Source organism: Rattus norvegicus, chromosome 2 (genome assembly GCF_021556685.1).
Source record: "Rattus norvegicus strain SHRSP/BbbUtx chromosome 2, alternate assembly SHRSP_T2T, whole genome shotgun sequence".
NCBI classification, from domain to species: Eukaryota; Metazoa; Chordata; class Mammalia; order Rodentia; family Muridae; genus Rattus; species Rattus norvegicus.
Genome location: NC_141535.1, coordinates 175,935,187 through 175,942,935, shown reverse-complemented (window position 1 = coordinate 175,942,935; position 7,749 = coordinate 175,935,187).

Sequence of the window (7,749 nt, the reverse complement as noted above, 5' to 3'; positions counted from 1 at the left end):
AGCCATCTCTCCAACCCACCAACTATTTTCCTTTTAAAGGACAGGGTGTTGGGGCTGGAGAAATGGCTCAGCAGTTAAGACTGGTTGTTATTCTTGTAGAGGATCTGGGTTCAGCCATCCATAAACCAATTTCAGAGGATTCAACCTCTCAAAATGCACAGTCATACTCTTGGGAGAAATAAGTAGAGGATGCCGTGAGCTCTCTTTCAGCTAGCCTGGGCTATAGAATGAGAAATGAGACCCATCTCACACACGACATTCAATTACATAAAATAAAAAGGACTGGGTGTAGTGTGACAGGCCTTTCCTCAGGAGATACACAACATACTCACCCCAAATAAGGGGCCCACTATAACACCACCAAAGTCCAGCTTGGTAAACCAAAGAATTTTACTTTGAGATTCCTAAGGAGATATCGGTGAGAGGTAACTTACGAGAGCAGAAATGACTGAAAGACAGCTGCATCATCGAAGCCCACCCCAGCATGGGTGACAGCTCATGGGTAAAAGCTGAGAACTCAGAGTACAGTACAGGTTACAGAGCACCTTTTCCAAGCAGCTTGGTTGGTCTGAGCCTCTTCCAGGCAGCTCTCTTTCCAATTCTTTCCTGGTACTAATCTGGCCAGAGAGTGACTCTCAGCAGTCTTTATTGTTCATGCTTGGGAGGGAGGGGACAGTAAATCTGGTCAGTTTCAGGGACTTCCTGAAGCTATTTTGATTGTTTCAATTTTAAGGACCTTCCCTGCAGGGTGGAATGTTTCAATCTCAAAGAAGTGCTATATGACACTGGTTTGCAGGTAGCCCAGGCTGACTTCAAACTCTATGTAGCCCAGGATGATATTCAGTTTCCCAAGTGTTGTAATTAAAGGTGTGGATTGCCTGACTTTAACCCCCCCACCGCCAGTTTTTCAAGATAGGATCTCTCTGTGTAACAGGCCCTGGCTCTCCTGAACTCAATTTATAGACCCAGGCTATCTCAAACTCACAGAGATATGTCTCCTCTGCCTCCCTAATCTTAAAAGCAAATAAGCCGATGTGCTGTAGTCTTAACATGGGGAAGGCAAAAGCAGCAGATAGTGGAAGCTCGCAGCCAGCCTGAGCGACAGAAGAAGAAATGAGGCCCATCTCACACAACCCACAACTAACCCCCAGGATTGTGGCTTCTCCTCTCCAAAACAAGGTGACATCATTACCTAAGTAATCTCTTCTAGGCTTCTATCAATTTTCCTCTATAGTTCTGAGCCAGACCAACACCTGTCACAGTTTTGAAGGGGAGGGTGGGGGGTTATGGTTGGAGGACTGCCCTGAAGGTGGATGTCCAAGTATCAATTCTTGGAGATGTCCGGTTCTCTCTCTCTCTCTCTCTCTCTCTCTCTCTCTCTCTCTCTCTCTCTCTCCCTCTCTCTCCCTCTCTCTCCCTCTCTCTCCCTCTCTCCCTCTCTCCCTCTCTCCCTCTCCCTCTCCCCCTCTCTCCCTCTCTCCCTCTCTCCCTCTCCCTCCCCCTCTCTCTGATACCTTTCTTGTCAATTCTTCCCAAAGCCTTGGGAAGGAATTTCTGTGCTAGGAAAGCCCCACCTCCTTCCCAGTCTCATTGGCTCCCTGAAGCTTGTGGTTTACAGAGGCAATGACTGCTTCCTGTCCTCTTTGAAGGCTTCCACACTGCGTGAGACTTCAGATGTGTAACCAGCTCCCCCACCCCCTTTTGTTTTGGAGGCTGCAGCAAAACCAGCCTCGCTTTGAACCCCTGTCCTTACTGAGTGCTGGGGTAACTGGCTTCTTCTGCCCCATGGCCCGGCAGCTCTTTTTTTTTTTTTTAAACAAACAAACAAACAAACAATTTTGAGCACAAAGACTTATAAAATTGATTGAATACATATTTGCAGTCCAGGAACAGGTAAAGCGCGGCCATCCATGTGCAACAGATGAGAAACCCACAGTGAAGGGGTTAATAAACTGCTCCAAACTCACACAGCTGCTCTCCAGGGGAGCCTGTAGAAGCCCAATTCCAGTTTTCTTTTTTTTTTTTTAAAGATTTATTTATTTATTTTATGTGAGTACACTGTCACTGTCTTCAGACACACCAGAAGAGAGAATTGGATCCATTACGGATGGTTGTGAGCCACCATGTGGTTGCTGGGAATTGAACTCAGGACCTCTGGAAGAGCAGTTGGTGCTCTTAACCACTGAGCCATCTCTCCAGCCCCCAATTCCAGTTTCCTTAATTCGATTCCATTTACGTGTGTGTATGCACACACATGTGCCAGCATACACACGAAGAGGTCAATGGACGACTTTTGGAAGTTTGTTCTTCTGTTACATATATGGGTATTTTGTCTGCATCTGTGCACTGTGTATGTGCGGTGCCTAAAGCAGCCAGAAGAGGGCACTGGACCCTGGGAATTGGAGTTCAGAGGATGATGAATGACTTGTAGAGGATACAGAATTTGGTTCCTCTGGAAGAGTAGCCAGTGCTCTTAACCGCTGACCCATCTCTCCAGCCGCAGGGAGCTGGTTCTTCCTTCTGTGTAGTAGAAACCTAACTCAAGTTGTCAGGCTTGGTACAGAGTGCCTTTATCCACATAGCTGGTCTTGTGTTTTTCAACCATTTTTAATGGTGGAGATTTAAGAGTAAGATACCAACAAACCCTAATGGTGAGACAACTGTGTCAAGCTGCTTGCTGCCCGGCCTGAAGAGTGATCAAATCCCTGGAACCTCCACAGCGGAAGCAAACAACTGACTCCCACACATTGTCTCCTGATCTCTGTATGTCACATACCTGAAATAATGAGTAAGCAAGTGTAATTTCAAAAAAGGGGGATGGGAATTAATGGAGACGATTGTCCTCCTCGCAGTGTCCTCGAGACCTTCCCAGGCGACTGCAGTCCCAGGGGTGAGTACTCTCATGGTTTAGACTCATGTCCCTCCAAGTGTCTTCTCACCGGCCTAGCATTTAATAACCAATTATTGAGTGGCCAACAGTGGCAGTCTCTGCTCTCTCCCCATGCCCTGCTGCCAGCCAGACTGGATCCAAATTTCTCATCACATTCTGTGATTCAGAATCAGAACTGTGCACTCCACAGTACAGAAGCAAAGTTTTGAGAATGGTGTGTTTGCTTCTAGTCCATTCTGAACTCCTGCTGTATACACTTGCATGCAGCAGAGGCACAATAAAGGCAGGGAGGCAATGAACACAGTGTCCTCCCAGAAGCTGGGTCAGAGCAAACATAAGGTTTCTTATTTTCCTTCTTATTCTGAGTCCAAGTTTCAAAAGTTTGGCGGAGGGCTAGGCACAGAACTCCACAGTATAGCACACACCTAGCATTTGTGAAGCCCTGGGTTTGCACCCCAACGCTGAAGCAACAATAAGAAGTGAACGTTATGAGCTAGGGGTGTGACTCAGTGGTAGAGAATTTATGTGAACGATTTATGGGTCCAACTCAAAATTGGGTCTCGAGTTGTTTGGTGTTTTGTGGTAATGCTGATCAGCAGTGACCTACAAATTCTTCTCTAGCAAAGTAGGCATGGTCAGAAAGGCTAGGCCAGATGCCCAAAGTGCTTCTTTCTGTGTGTACACATTTGTGCGTGCAAGGAGTCTAGAGGTCAGCTCTGGGTGCCATCCAGCTGATCTAACTATCTTCTGTGTGTTCTTTCCTTCTTTCTTTCTTTCTTTTCTTTCTTTCTTTCTTTCTTTCTTTCTCTTTCTTTCTTTATTTATTCCTTTCTTTCTTTTTTAAAGATTTATTTATTATATATAAGTACACTGTCGCTGTCTTCAGACACACCAGAAGAGGGCATCAGACACCATTACAGATGGTTGTGAGCCACCATGTGGTTGCTGGGAATTGAACTCAGGACCTCTGGAAAAGCATCCCAAACATTGAGCCCTTTCTGTCTATCTGTTTGGTAGTTTCCTTCATATTGGATTTTTCCCCCCAGTGGTGATAGGCATTGGGGGCAAGGCAAATGTATCTCTGTGAGTTCGAGGCCAGACTGATTAGTCTACAGAGAGTTCCAGGACAGCCAGAGCTACACAGAGAAATCCTATCTTCAAAAAAAAAACCCTCCACCCATCCACCTGCCCAGAAAAAAAAGAAAATGTCTTGCTTGTTTCCAGACCTCCTGACTTGCTACTTGAGCTTGATCATGACAACAACGTTATTAATTTCTATATTATTTTCGTGCCAGGCCTGAGTCCTGTTTTTATGTATGGACACTAGCCAAGAGCTCTGTTCAGCTAGGTCCTGGACTTTAGTTAAAAAAACAAAAATTAGACTGATCTCCTCACTAATTTGGTCAGGCTGACCTTGACTCCGGATTCCAAGTCTTCGGGTGTGCATCACCATGCCCATATTTATTGGTTTAGTCAGATTCTCATATTGCTTAGGCTGACCTTAAACCCGTTATACAGCTGAGATGATTTTGGATTTCTGATCCTCCTGCCTCTACCACCTACTCAGGAGTCAGAGGCATTTACAATGAAGCCTGGCTTTATGGAATTCAGAGCCTTCTGACAGGAGACAGCTGTTCTATCAAACAGGCCTCCCTCCCAGCACCCCAGCTCTGACTTCTGACTGGAACTCATTATGCTGCCTATGATGGCCTTGAACTCCTGGCTCAAGCAGTGCTTTCTCTAACAGAGTCTATGTTCTCTGCCTTTCCAACGCAGCAGCAGCCTTCCGTTAAGGAATAAAGGGTGTGTTGGGGATTTAGCTCAGTGGTAGAGCGCTTGCCTAGGAAGCGCAAGGTCCTGGGTTCGGTCCCCAGCTCCGAAAAAAGAACCAAAAAAAAAAAAAAAAAAAAAAAAAAGGAATAAAGGAAGACGGGACTGGAAAGCTTGAGAAGCTGATTTAAGTCATGTACAGTTTGACTATATTTTGCTAAGAGCTAAAGGCCATGTTAATTCCTCTAGGCCTTTGTCCCATGTTCCTGCTAGAACAAGAAGCAAGTCAACTCAAGTCATCTGTCCCAAGGGGAAAGAGAACATACCTGCAGCAGGGAAAAGCTCCTCAGCAGGTGGTTTTCTCATGTAGATGGTGAACTATTGACAGAAGAAACCACGTGGCAGAGACAGACCGTTCACCAAGAGGCAAGGCATGCCTCACACTCTACTGGAGACATGTTCTCCGAAGGACTGAGTTCCTACAGGCATGCTTACTGATTTTGGATCCTGATTCAAATGACTCCTATCTCATAATTACTAGGAGGAAAATAAAATTAATTTGTACAGTGAGAGCATCCAGCGATCCAGAGGGCACACTGAATAATTTTTAATCAAAGGGCAAACATTTTGTATAACCTCCTTTATGGTTACACCACCCAAATTTCAGCTCCAGTTAAGCTAATGTAACTCAGGGAACAATTTTTTTTTTCTTTTCTTTTCTTTTCTTTTTCTTTTTTTTTCCCCGGAGCTGGGGACTGAACCCAGGACCTTGCACTTGCTAGGCAAGCGCTCTACCAGTGAGCTAAATCCCCAACCCCCAGGGAACAATTTTTAGTCTTCAAGTTGAGCATACTTAACATTAGTACAATCCAACAGTTTCCATCTTGATCCATCTTTTAAAGTGATTATCAACGTTAACTCCTGAAAGTTAAAAAGACGCTGTACACGGGAGTGGTGGTGCTCGCCTCCTGAAGACAAGTGAGTCCACTGAGTTAGAAGTCAACCCCGGCCACTGAGAAGCATCAGCCTTGCCAGGGCTATTCATTGAGAGCCTGCTCCAAGAAACAAAAAATAAGTAAGATTCCTATGTATCATTCTTTTAAAAGATTTTATTACTTTTAATTGTGCACATGTGTGTATGCATGTGTGTGTGCATGTGTGTACATGTATTGATCATGGCATGCAGGTGCCCATGGTGGCTAGGCATTGCTGGAGCTGGCGTGACAGGAAGTTGTGGGTGTCCTCTGAAAGAGCAGTATACCCTTGACCACTGAGCCATCTTTCCAACACATGTGTCCTTTCTAAGCCTGAGTTTGGAGGGGCTGCAGAGATGGCTCAGTGGTTAAGAATGCAACTGCTCTGCTCTTCCAGAGGACCAGGTTCAGTTCCTGACATCCACATCAGGGTGACTTATAATTGTGACTCACATTGCCTGTAATCCCAGTTTCAGGGAAGCTGGTGCCCTTAGGCACCAGACAGAAGTGTGGGGCATGTAAATTAACAGACTCGAAAATATACACATATGATAAAAACAAATCAGGTAGAGAGATGGCTTAGCAGTTAAGAGCACTGACTCTTCTTCCAGAGGTCCTGAGTTCAAATCCCAACAACCACATGGTGGCTCACAACCATCTGTAATGGGATCTGACACCCCCTTCTGGTGTGTCTGAAGTCAGTGACAGTCTGTGCACGTACATTAAATAAATAAATCCTAAACAAAACAAAACAGCAGCAAGAATAAGCAGGCTTGGAGAGAAGCTTGTTCTTAAAGAAGAAATACAAATAAATCTAAAAAAAAAAAATGAAATTGTCAAAGTTCTAACACTACGAATTGTATATTGGGTATTTACCAAAACTTACATAACATGCAAAAATGGATTCAATGTAGTCTCCCTTCAATTTGCCTCTTCCATTCCCTCTATTTTTGTACTTTCGGGCTGGTCTTGAACTCATTACCCAGGGAGGCTAACTTTGGAACTTCTCACCCTCTTGCCTCTACCCCTCAGTTACTGGAATGATACTTGTGTATCATCACACCTGGACCTTTCTCTTTAAAATTAAAAACAATTTTTTTAATGTAACCTGGCTGACCTCGAACTCTCACAGATCTGCTTTCCTCTGCCTCCAGAATGTTAGAATTAAAGGTGTGCTCTACCATACCAGCTTTCTGTTTGGGGGAATGTAAATTCTATTTTATGGATATATAGACACTATAGCTGTCTTCACACACACCAGAACAGGGTATTGGGTCGCTGTTACAGACAGTTGTGAGCCACCATGTGGTTGCTGGGATTTGAACTCAGGACCTCTGGAAGAGCAGTCAGTGCTCTTACCCGCTGAGCCATCTCTCTAGCCCTAATGATGGTTCTTAAATGTTTCAGACTTCCATCACCTACTAGAGGTAATGGAAATGAAAAGATACAGGGGAAGTGGACCTGTTTAGAAAGGTTCTTTGGAGCAACTCCCATCTGTGTTGTCTGGAAATAGGCAGTTCAGTTCACAGGTCGGCAGGCAGGCGCCAGCAGCTTGATCCACTGGCAAACACTGCATGGATACACCAGCAGTCCAGCTCGGTAGAGTTGGGTCAGCATCAGTGGTGATGTGACCTTGCAGAGACAGCCAGGCCTCAGCCTCAGCTTGAGTCAGCGGTGGGAGAGACCAACAGGAACACTAGGAGAAGTTCTTGGCTAGGCCTCTTTTGGGGAAGCGAAGATCAGCGAAGCTGCAAGGCCCACTAGTTCCAGCAAGCCGAGCTCAGTCTCCGTCACTCTGTGAGGTCCTCCTTATACCATCCAAACGTCACGTGTGCCCCATGTGCCTTGCCTCAATCTGTGCATCCAATCAGCCTGAGTCCTTGAAGGCAGCAACGAACTGGAGCACAGCACCAGAAACCCTTCGTTGTGCCTCTTGATGGCGCCCAGACAGATGCAGCTCAACCACACAGCGTAAAGCGGACCAGTACATATGTGTTGTCAGGAAAGAATCTTTCCTCACGTGTCCTTTCACGTGCTTGCTTTAGCAGAACATCTTCTCCTGTGTCTGCTTCAGCAAATGTTCCTTCTCCAGTCTACCTTAGTCTTTCACCTCTG